General features: G+C 37.0%; 1 protein-coding gene across 4 annotated transcripts in view; it reads left to right on the top strand.

Moving 5' to 3' along the window:
- The window catches only part of LOC145686466 (high-affinity choline transporter 1-like), a 153,919-nt gene that overhangs the window by 66,577 nt on the left and 74,723 nt on the right, over positions 1-12,619 (top strand). For 2 of the 4 annotated variants that reach the window (XM_081759802.1, XM_081759803.1), the window contains exon 1: positions 9,161-9,343. The exons of the other annotated variants lie outside the window; for them this stretch is intronic. The gene's annotated coding sequence lies outside the window, so the exon portion shown is untranslated. Of the gene's footprint in view, positions 1-9,160; positions 9,344-12,619 lie in introns of those variants that run through there. 4 annotated transcript variants of the gene reach the window in all.

The following is a 12,619-nucleotide window of genomic DNA, read 5'->3' as shown; positions in this document are numbered from 1 at the left end:
AGTAAGATGAGTCTTCAAAAACTTTATGGTGGTCGGGTCGTTTATTTCACAATTAATCGATGTATCTGATTCGTCAGCGATAACTTCATTGATAAGACCACAATAATGTATGTTAAAACAATACTTTGGGTCATTTCTGTCTTCATCTGCGTGTCTCTGACCCCTGAGGACGCAGTCCTCTAGTTTCCCGAACGAGAGTTTGTCTGGTATGTCACTCTGTTTGGACTTGGTGAAGGTCTAATGCGTCTCTCTCTTGTGAGAGGTGGATCATCTCTAGTTTCGCTTGTCGCTTGTGTGAACTCTTGAGGGTCACGATAGGCATGTCGCACTTCTTCATCCTCGTTATTCCGTACCCATTGACCAGCTTCAGGCTCTCGCTGATTCTCGTTGTGGTATGCGTTGAAGTTCCTCCACTGGTTCTTACGTTTTCTATACCATCGTTCTCTTCTATTTCTCTGACGTCGGCCTCTTTGGGACGTAACTCCTCCTCGAAAGTAATCGTTCCTGGAGTCTTGGAAACGCCGTGAACTTTCTCCTGATGTGGGACCTGGATCTGTTTGTTGAGATGTATTTACATTACGAACCCAATAATTTTGTCGTTGCCCATGGCTGGTATTTTCTTGCTGTCGACCTACTTCTTGTGTCATACGTGAGTCTCTGTTCCATCCTGTAGACTTAGGTGGATTAATATTGAAGCTTTCAATGTTACGAATTGCACAGACAAAGTCATTCATCGTGTGGAAAGGAATTCCGAGTATTGCTTTCTGATATTCATAGGGTAGGAGTCTTCGTAAATCTGCTAACAGAGATGGATCACTTAAACCGGGTTGAAGTTCTTTCATTTGTTTAAATTTCTCTATACAGAAGTCAACAACCGACTTATCTAGCTTCGGGTTAAATCGTCTGTTGCGGATGGCCTCAAGTTGCTGTGCAGTTGCCGTCTCACTATGGAACTGACGCAAAAATGCAGAAACAAAATCGTAATAGGAGTAGAAGTTACTTTGTTCCAATTCAAACCAATGAAGTGGACTTCCATCTAGCAACAACGGTATTATCTTCAAAAATTCTTCTTCCGGAATGCCCTGGATACGAGCTTGGGCTTCGAATCTTTGGATAAATCTTTGAGCGGTCATTGAGCCGACGTAGCCATCATAACGGACAAAATGTCTCAAATCTCCCAAATTATACGTTCTAATTGGGCGACGGTTATGCTTTCGCTGCCTGTGATGTGATCTTAAAAATAATTCTTCGTCACTCACCTTCTGCCGGTCAACATCACTATCATCTTCAGATGTACTGGTAACGGAATAATTCAGTTTTCTTTTTTCTCGTAACTTAGGCATGGAAGTTACTGGTAAGTCCAACGCTGGTTGTTTCATCTTCCTACAATCAAATCTTGCGAGTTGTTCCGGATGCTCTTCAATATGAGATCTTACTGTTTGAATATCAGTTCTCAGTTTCTGAATTTGCAATTCAGCTTCTGTTCGGATTTCCCGAGCATTTTCTTCAGAAGTTTCTTGCAATAGGCGAAGATCCTTTTCAATAGTGTTTTGTTTACTTTCTAGGTCCTGTAATCCTTTCTGCAATGCGGCCATACGTTGCTCCGTTTGTTCTTGATTATATGAAACTTGCTCCAATGTGGAACTATTCATCTGTTGACACTCTACTTGCAGTTCACGTTTCACATCTCCTACTTCTTCTTTAACCGCTAATATTTCTCCAGCCAACCTCAAATTAGTGTTATAGCATTGCGCTTTAACTGCACCTAATCCTTCGTGTAGCTGACCTTGCTTCTCTTGCACGTCTTCAATTTTATCGCTTAATTGCTTCATCTCATCCCTTATTACTTCAAATCGTTCATCGATTTCTTGTTTCATATCGTCACGCTGTCTATTCGCCTCTCTCTTTAACTCTTCTTGCAACTCATATATTCCATTTTGTACTTCTTCTCGTATTTTCTCTTGTTGTTCCTTCATTTGTTCTCGTATCTTCTCTTGTTCTTCTCTTATTTCTTCTTGTTGCTTTTTTATTTGTTCTTGTATCTTCTTTTGTTCTTCTTTCATTTCTTCTCGTGTCTTCTCTTGTTGCTCTTTCATTTGTTCTCGTATTTTCTCTTGTTCTTCTCTTATTTCTTCTTGTTGCTTTTTTATTTGTTCTTGTATCTTCTTTTGTTCTTTCATTTCTTCTCGTGTCTTCTCTTGTTGCTCTTTCATTTGTTCTCGTATTTTCTCTTGTTCTTCTCTTATTTCTTCTTGTTGCTTTTTTATTTGTTCTTGTATCTTCTTTTGTTCTTTCATTTCTTCTCGTGTCTTCTCTTGTTGCTCTTTCATTTCAAGGGACATGTTCTCCATTTGCTGTTTCAGTCCTGTCAATAACTTCTGAATGTTTTCTGCTTCCATTTTCTTTGATCTCGTGAGAACCGGCATACAAGATTTATGGCATATATAAATTTATTCTCTTTACACTATAGATATGTAAATATCTGCATAAAATATCATTAATAACACAATAATGAGTCAATATACACTGAATGAAATAACATAGACTAGTTGGCTAAGATTATTATAAATGCGTGTTATAGACATGACCTCGTATATGAAAAAACAAGATTTGATACGTAACGTGAGATTAAGGTTTACCGTTTCTAATTAAAATGTTTTAGTTCTGACAATAAAATACAGTCAATTATTAAGCTCAAAAAGTTCCACTAGTAAGGATTATATAAATATCTCAATGTTATAATCTATTTTATTAACATAAGCTTTAAATAATGAAAATATTTTTAACTTGACTTTCCTGCTTCTTAAAATACAGTAGCAAGATCGGCTTTCTTTCTTTTCAACTGCGAGCTCAACAATAGAGGTAATTGTTACAAGCAGTTCTTTTTTTTTTCTTTCTTTCTTTAAATGTGAAATGTCGTGCAGTCGATAGCAATACACAGTATATGACTTTAGAAATTAATATATTAATGTTTTTGAATGTTCCCTCGATTCTTCCTCCTTAAAGGTATGTTTTTCTAATCCAGAAATAACCTTCCTTTGGTTTCGGCACCATTTTTCACTATTCACTAATGAAGATCAGTCAGTTGAAAAGGAAATGTAGTTAAGCCAATCAAGCTATCTCAAAATAAAAATAAGAGCTTAGTACTTATCTGCTGATTTTATTGTCCTGATGATTTCAATACTGGAAGAACACCACATAACACTGACACTTAAAATAAAATAACAACATGCCAATAACTTCACGTAGCTGACAGGCGTTTCTTACGTCCTAACACTCCGAAGTCTCACTCACTAATAATCGTTCACCAGCGCTCGTGTATAGAATAAAACAATTAGCGGTGGCTTACAACACAAAACTGCTACGGAACAAACACATATCTTCTCCAAATTACAAATGAGGTTAAAAGAACTGTCACAAGTTACTAAAGTTGTGAAGAAAAGAGATAAAGTTCGTACGGTACGCGTAAGTGCATTACAAGGTCAATACAGTATAACCTCGTTTATCAGGACTAACTGGGACCACAGGTAATCCAGAAAATCGAAAATCTCGTTAGTGTGGGTAATAAGCACAACAAATCCTTAAATAAACAGAGTTCCGTTAATTACGATAACTTTTCCCATCATTTGAAGGGCTCGGTGCAATAAGGAGCTAACCCTCAAAAAGTTGTTTCCGAGATAATAGCTTTTGAAAGTTTGAAAAAATCCATAAATCGGAATTATTATTTTTATGTTGTGCAGTTCATTCGAAAAGCTTCACTAAAGTTTCTAGTTTATATAAAAAGACATACAATTATGTACAATTAAAATGAAAAGAGGTTGAATTTGTTCTTTTTGTAATTCAATATTACTCATTGTTGGTTAGCTCCTTATTGCATCAGAATTTTAGGAGTCAGTTCTGTGGGATAACAACTAACATAAATGCACAAGAATTATATTGTGAACAAAAAATATACATAATAATGAAAAATCAAACTGAAGTATGTAAGGAAAACTAAATACTTTACAAGTTTAATGAATATGTAAGTCAGTCACAATGCTCTTAGCGCTGACATGAAATAGTGGCATATTATTGCAGGTCACAAATTACATTGAATTCAACCAAGGTTGACCCTTCTTATGCATCAATCATCAAGTCCATCCAACATTTCTACACACTCTTCTCCAGCTACTTCCGTCGGAACAAGGCTACGATAAAAATTATGGTATATTGGGGGGATCCATTCCAACAGAGACATTAGATCAGAGTATTTCCGGATATCTATAGGAATTCCTTCCTGGTACTTGCATGGCAAATCGTTGAGGTTCACTTCTGGCTGTGGGCGGCCTCGTTTCTTTAGGTTGCACGTAGTCCATACAGGTGCTTCCTTCTGGTACGAATAGCTTACATGCAAAACATAGGGAGTAGCTGATTCCATCTTAAACACGGCTGCATCTGAAAACTTGAGAGGCTGTTTGGTGTCTGTGGTTATTTTCTTGGAAATTGATGACACAAGTGGTGTGAAATCCTTGAAGTCGGTTTGCTGCATGCGAGTTACATGAAATTTCTTCTTTCTGTTGGCACTGCTGATTACATGTGCCCACTCATCTGTTGTATATACAATGGGGTGATGCCTACGTGCGTACAGTTCTATGCGGCCAAAATCACGATCGCATGGCAGTTGTGTGTGGCCTACGACTGGAAAATGATGAAAAATTTTCTTAAATCGTCCACACCGAAGCAGTGCTTCATATAAGGCAATCAAGGTCCAATTCTTATTTTGCCCTTTGCAATTGTCACTAATAATATGAAGTTCTTCACTTTGCACGTTATTTCCCATAATGTATTTAAGTATGCAACTAGAAATTTCAGAGGAACCGCGTTTAGCTATATTTTCACTCCAGAGAAACATAAAGCCAATGTCCGAGCCACAATCATGAACTGCGAAATTATAACTCCAGAGTTTTCTTTTGTAGAAAGCAGGACCAACCGTTAATTTTGGAGTTGGGAGGGTCTTTTGTAAATCAACGCAGATTACATGATATTTCGTAGGATCTGAAGAAGCAAGCTGTGAGAGATAGGTGAGTTTCTCCTTAGCGGCTTCTGCCCTAGCTAGGTGTAGCGCTCTACTGGCTTCTAACTGTTTGGCTTCGTTTTCGTCATGTACAGATTTAGCATGATCCAAATTTATTTTATTCGAGTCGCAAAAGGAACAAGTGTCTGACTTAGGTAATTTAAACCCTATACAAAATTCCTCACAAAAAAGCCTTCGGAATCTGTCAGAACTAATGGACGTTGTCTGCTGAGATGCACACCACGGAATATACTTTGTCTCATATAGAGAATTTATCGTGAGATCGCAGTCCAGGTACTGCTTGTTCGCGTTTTGGCTCCGGCTGTAGTGACTGGCATATTTCGGTATGGATGTTATAAACTTCCTTGCAGATTCCAAACTGGCTTCTGTAAAAGCATTTGGCCGGTTGTGATGCCTACCCCTTCCATCACTTTTGGCTGTGATGTTTCCACCCTTGATTTGTTCCTGAAGTAGCTGTATTCGTTTTCTGCTGCGGTGAAGTCCATGAACTGCAAGAAAGGCCTTCTTGCACACACTAACATCTACACAATTAATTTTCAAATTATAAGAAAACGTGAATGATCTCCTCGAAGATTGTCCTTTTGTGTAGGAACGTTTCGTATTCTGAATTCTCATATTTTGCATGAGGTAGGTGTTTTGTGTTGCATAATCAGCCAAGTCCCAGAATGAATGAAAAATAAACTCTATGTCCCCTTTAATTTTTTTCCAGCAATTTTTTGGACATTTACATGGTTCACCCACTTTCCTGGCTGAAACAACATCCTTCGAATGACTGGAGGTATATTGCTCCCCTTTATTTCTTCTTCTCTTACGCTTCACTCTCTCCCAGTTATCCCTCTCACATCGTCTCTTTCTGGCTGGAGGACGTTTGATTGGAGATCCCTCTGTCGTCCTTGTGATGTGAAGGTCATTCTGAAAAGGATAAGAGTACGATTTTAATAAATACACACTAGGTTCTTTACAACAGGAAATTAGAAATACCTAATGAAAATATTCTGGCCATAGTGCTATTGAATCTACTGTATTTCTAAACCGATATGACGTCTCAACCCCACTGCTATTCTGCGTGCGCGAAATTTAGCAAAAATCCTAGTCAGTAACAAAAATTATTTCCATTTGATGAAAATTGTTTCGTAAATAACTTCAGAATGTAAGGGAAATTTGAATACATTTTTAGCAAATTGAAAAGACTGTAATTTTCTGTACATTCCAGCCACACTAGCATTATTCCCAAAATAATTTTACGAAATGGAAAGAACTTTTGTCACTGACTGTACAATCCACTCGAAAATCATAAATATTCGAAACAAATTCATTATTGAAAATGACAAAACAATTCTGATCATTTATCGTGACACAGTGTTGTCACACTTGGTGCAATTGTACCAAATTCAGCACTTTGTCATTCAACGGCCCATTTTCATCCCCTTTTGTGAAAAAGTTGGTACAATTGTACCCAATTGTACCCAATGTAACAAATACTTCTCACATTTTCAAAAATGTCAATAAGACTTTTCCTACATTTTACAGTACTCATACTGTGTGTTGGACTCTTAAAAAATGCTGTTGGACATTCATTCTTTGACGTTGCATCGCTTAACGCTAGAAACTATACCAGGAAATAAATGACGATACATTGGCGCATCCGAGCCCCGTATGAACTAGACGAGAAAGTAACAGTGTTGTGGAAATATATTCTTAAAATAATAATAATAATAATAATAACACACAAATACGTTGAACCAAGTGTTGAATATTCTGAAGAAAACCAGCCTATGCTCAAATAAGTCTATAATTTATGCGTCGTTGCAAAGATTTTACACCAAACGAAAATAGCACGAAAAATATATTGACATAATTCCTGCCTTACCGCGGTAAGTTGTTTCTAATTACGCCATATTGACGTATATAAAGATACCCGAACATTTCTCCGTTTTATAGATCTGTATCGACGCGTTGATTTGGACCCTTGAAAGAGGGGGGGGGGGAGGTCTAGAAATTTACTTATTTTAGTTTCGTGTTACAGAGTCATGTATTACACTGGAATAAATTCAACCCTTTTTGTTTCAATTTGGTACTATTTTTCAGCTCCCTTCAGACCTAGGACTGTGGCAACACTGTCCTGACATGATTGCTTTATTACCTTTCTCATTTCATAGCATTTACAGCACCGTTCTTGACGCTACATTGTCAGAATTTGTCATAATCAGAGAAAAATGTACATGTGTAATGTCGCTTTCTTTGTGGTTAATTATTTCAGCAATATGGCGCTAACCAACATTCATTATATTAGCAGCTGTTGTCATCAGAAAAAGTTCAAGATTTTTCTGTACCAACTCGCTAGAGTCCTGACGAATGCATAGGGAATTGATTTGCGTATTAAGATGCACGTAAAAACTCACACTTAAAGACCGTTTTTTACAAGCCTATATCTGAGGCAATAAGGTGTTAACCAACATTTTAACAAAATAACAAAAATAAAACTCGTTTCTTACCTCAGAGTCGGTGCTGTTGTTGCTTGACACTCCAAACACATACTCTGGGTCATCAAAGCTGTTTTCACCGAGTAGGGGGCCATCTTCTTCATCAGAAACACTAATATGTGCGGAGGTGCTCTGCATAACATTCTCGATAACTGACATTTTCCTGTGGCTTAACACCTTGTTGCACACAACTTTCCGCTTGTACGTTTCTTCTCAAGAAGGATATCACGTGATTGCGCGCGATGACGACACAGCACAAGCACCATCTGTTGATGAATGAAGCAGACCTTCATGCCTAATGTAGTACACTGTTTATCTCAATTTTGACAAAAGTGAGGGTTAGCTCCTTATTGCACCGAGCCCTTCATTTCTTAACAAAGAATTGGTCCACTGTCTTCTGTTTTAAACTTGTGTGATGCTTGGATTATGGTCATGCAAACGCTTTATCATTAATAGTTCAGCTAGAGTAGTGTCAGGCTGACGCTCCAAGTACGCCATGGTGTTTGTCAGCTAGTGCGCATCTGTATGTATCGACAGCTGTTTTCTGAAATGTCTACAAATCTGATCTGGATTATCCGGAGATCCGGATAAACGAGGTTGTACTGTACTGTATTTTTCAAACATTAAAAGAATTATTTGCAATATCTAAACATGAATCTTCTAAGCTCTGAAGGGCATTTCTTACAGAGACCTCAAAGATGAAATATGTCCTGTTTCCCTTGTGCACTGAACGCCCCATGTGCTCAACCTGATATCGAATTCTTAACCCTACATAAGACTCGACCTGATATCAAATTTTTACTCTGACTACTGCTATAATTAACTTATCTTTGATGACGAGTCTAATATTATATTCGAGAAAAAGAAAATACTAATTCTTGTATTCAAATAAGGTAGTGTTTAGTGTTAGTGATTAAATGCATTGTGTTTGTCAAACATAACCACCAATCCGCTCTACTATGAATACAATAGATAAGAAACGTGCACGTCGAAACCTACCCTAATCTGATATATTTTATTTTGGGTGTAAATAAATAATTATGTAGACTACTTATAATGCAATCATTTACATTTTCGGCGGCCACTTCGTTCAAGGTGATTGCAAGTATAGTATTCATACATTTTTTCCATAAAAAAGATCAATGTTTTTAATCTTTCATAGATTGCTTGCTTTATTGTAGAAAAATATTAAATTTTGTCATTGCTGTAAAATAATATTGACTACTGCGATTATCATGAACAGGAAAGAATATTGGCAAAAATGACTATGCATGTGTTACGACATCAATCATTTGAACGTAAGACAGATGAAATATTTTATTCTTATCTTTAAAATGCAAAGAATTTGCTACGACTTTTCCTCATTTCATTTGGACATTCTTTTTGGTTACCACTCTTTATATCAAGAAAATTGCTTAGCTTAGTGCACTCAATGTGCTCGACAAGATGTCTGCCAGTAATAATCAGAATGTTTATGACGTTTTTCGTATATTTTTTTCCCTTGAAGGAAGTACTCTCTAATTCGCTATTGTTCTTTGAGGCTTACCATCTGTTCTGCGCGTAGGACGCTTAACCAGACATACTTTCATTCGCGAAGCCTTTAGGCTATGTTGACTTGAAGAGGTGAGGTCACCGGTGTGAAATGGCATGTAGAAACAGCCTGCTTAATTGAGGTAGAAAAATATTACTGAGACTTGAGAATAATATTTACAAAGGCAGTGTCACCGTCTTTAAATTCATTTAGTGCACTATTTTACAACACAGCAGAGTAAGGAGGAGATTTACGGTACGTTTAAACTATTTAAAAAATTTCCTTTTATCTTTTGGTTTCTCATCCTCAAATATCTCTTGTTAAAACTGATCTCGAATGGTGCAGGGTCTGGGATGGATTCTCAGTAGGAGAGATTTAAACACATTACGGTGGTTCGGATCCCGCCTTAAATTGTAGGTTCACATCTCATATAGTCTTATAAATGACAAAGGATGCTGATCTTTGAATATCAACAACAAAATTTTATTTTCAAAAGTAAATGTAATGAATCTTTCAATTGACCTCCCCTCCCCAGCATTGACGCTCGGCCATTTAAAGCGAAATAAATTTCTGTGCATGTGTGTTGCCCATGATGGAACGGGTCATTTGGATCAGATTTTTGTCTAGGTCTGGGTGTCACTTTTCTGATCCTGCACCATTACTGCAGAATTTCATAGTTGAAGTCTAGTACTCGGGCTCGAACATTCATTTGTTTGATTCCTAGTGTGACATTTCTTAATCAAGGTACCATGTCTTGAATATTTCAAATATAATTTCATGTTTATTCGTCTCCCCATATTAAAAAATAATACAGTTAGTTGTTCGTACACTAGACACTAGACACTAGAAAATAGACTGTACAAAAAGATTTAACAAAACACTGTTTGGACTGAGCAGCATCTTCTATGTTCTAAACGATAAGTTTCACAGGTTCGTTCGGTTAAATTTTGACAACCTTTCACAACAGAAACATGTAGCTTATCTTTTCTGTGATGCTCACACGTTTATACCTTGATAAACTTTATAGTTATCATTCAGTGCAATGCTTTGACACACACAGATGCAAACAGCACAAGAGAAAGAATATTATAGATTTAGTGAAAGAAGGTACAGAGAGAGAAAGGAGAAAATAGTTCGTCAGAATTACATTTGCAGCATCATATATACTTTCCATGTGTTTGATGATGTTTCCTCGTCGTCAGAAGGAGAAACTAGGAACCATCTTCATATAAGATGATGTGATGAAAATCAAGAAACACAGCAAAGTAACGTGGAAAAGAATTGTCTCTGAGATAGATATTTCTGAAAAAAAAAAAAAAGAGTTGGAAGATCTTCATCTAGCAGATGATTCACAATGGTTGTCTATTTTTCTGATCTAGGCCCAATTCTCAATACTAGGAGCCTAATAACACAAATACAATATAATACATAGGCCTTAATATTTTGTCTTTAAATTTTTTAGGCGCTAGACTCGTATTTTCATTCGCCGTGGTGACCTAGCGAGCGCCCGGGATTTTGTTGTTCATCGTTCTGATGATCCGCCCCCAAATAAACCTTCTAGATGTGCTATTGTATATATTATATTCTTTTTTCATTGGTCTTTCTTCTTTGTTCTGTGTATATTTTGTGCCACTTTTCAGTGTAAAATGGACTAACAGCTACATCTGAAATGCTCGTCTTGGATGCGACATACTACGGTGAGAAATGGCTTATAACCCACATAGCACACGACGTCCTTAGGGCGTCCCATTTTGATTCCAATTATCCCATATAGTTCTCGGGATTATCGGGACAGTGAGTAGAGATCCCATAGATGTCCTCCATGGGACGTCCTAAAGGATTTCCACGTAGGATGTCCACGAGACGTCCCGGATGGGACAGGAGATCCCAGGGAAATCCCACACCGGACATACCTAAGACCACATTATCCCACGATTTACCAGTGGACATCCCTTTGAGTTGCTATTGAATATCCCGTTTTCCTGGATATTAGCTGACATATGGATATCTCGTGAAGGTTTTGTGGATGTTTCGGGAGCGAATTCGGATGATCCCGGAATGTCGTGTTGTCCATTGCGGATCAGTCTCGGACGTCTTGTGGATCAGTCTTTGTATGTACATCTGGCAACTGGTCCGGACACAAGCCCTGGTCGTGGATCGGATTGTAGTCCTTCATAACCACTGTTTCATAAGAACGCAAAGCACAAAATCTGAAACACTATATTTTCTTATACTTTAACAAGTTGTGACAAACCCAATAGAGATGGAGTTGACGTCATAAAGGGGTCCTAGGAACACTTCTGTTAATAGTGTTACATTCCACTCTTTTATTTTACTATATGTTGTTCTACCAACCTATTTTGACTCAGGTACGGTTAAGTATTTGGACTCAAATTACCTATAGTGAACAACCTTGAATAGAACATGCGATTTATTCAAAACGATTTCGCTTTGTGGTGGTCAAACACCGTGTGCGTGGGTTTTCTCGGGGTTCTCCCGTTTCCTCCCACTTTCTTCATTCCATTATTTCATTCATTACTCATCATCACCGTCTCCTTTAGCCTAACCGGCATAACCGTGGGACGTAAATCTCAATTTCATTTTCAAAACGATTTCGGGTATAAATGAAATCTACGTCTATTAACATTTCTGTATCAAGACACGAAATAGGGCCTAACGTTATATGTTGGTTAGATTATTTGCGCACAGTATACATAAAATATACTTACTGGAGTTGGCAATAAAACTAAATTGAATGAAGAAGTAAATGGTACAATGATCCAGCAAGCAATAAGTCATGCATCTCTTTTTCAATCTCGATTCAAGGACTTATATTTGCACAAATTTAGAATGAATTAACACTGGCCAATACTCCGAGTGTAGAATAAGGTGTAATTGAAATCTTTCTACGTATAATGTAACTAGGAAAAGTCGTAAGTAATTGAATTAATGAGAGCATTTTCAGTTTTCGTAATAGAAGGGGAACAGAATTTCTTTTCCTTTGTAAAATACCACTATCCTGTTTTGTAATTTTTCGCTATTCCAGTTACCAAAGCTAAAGAAACAGGAAAACTATTTTGTTAATAAGAGGAAAATCCTGTGTAGAAGTTCGGATTTTTAAGCTCCTAACACTAACACCTATAAAATATGAAACCGATAGAAGGTGCAACTGCTTCATTTCCGTTTTGTCACTCATTGAATGGGAATCAGAGTTCAATGTAATAATCTTGGAAAACTAATTGTCTCTAAAGTTATGTGTACAAATGTTAATACAGTACTCTGTCCATTCTTCAGTGCTTTATTAATAACATACGAAACTAAGCAAACCTTTAACTGATCTCTTTCGTAGCGTATTCACTACCGAACTATACCTTCGTAAGTTGTTAATAACCTCTATTTTGAAGTTCGATTTGAGATAATTTAAAGTTTACTCTCGTTTTTCATATTAAATATTTCACGAGGTATTAAATTTTGGAAAGAAGTACTTATTTGTATAGTATTTGTATAGAATATCTATGAGAGCATTTTAAG

The sequence above is a fragment of the Thermobia domestica genome, chromosome 5 (genome assembly GCF_964235325.1).
Source record: "Thermobia domestica chromosome 5, izTheDome1.hap1.1, whole genome shotgun sequence".
Classification (NCBI taxonomy): domain Eukaryota; kingdom Metazoa; phylum Arthropoda; class Insecta; order Zygentoma; family Lepismatidae; genus Thermobia; species Thermobia domestica.
The sequence above is the reverse complement of the archived record's forward strand: the minus strand, read 5'-3'. Positions and strand labels throughout refer to the sequence as shown.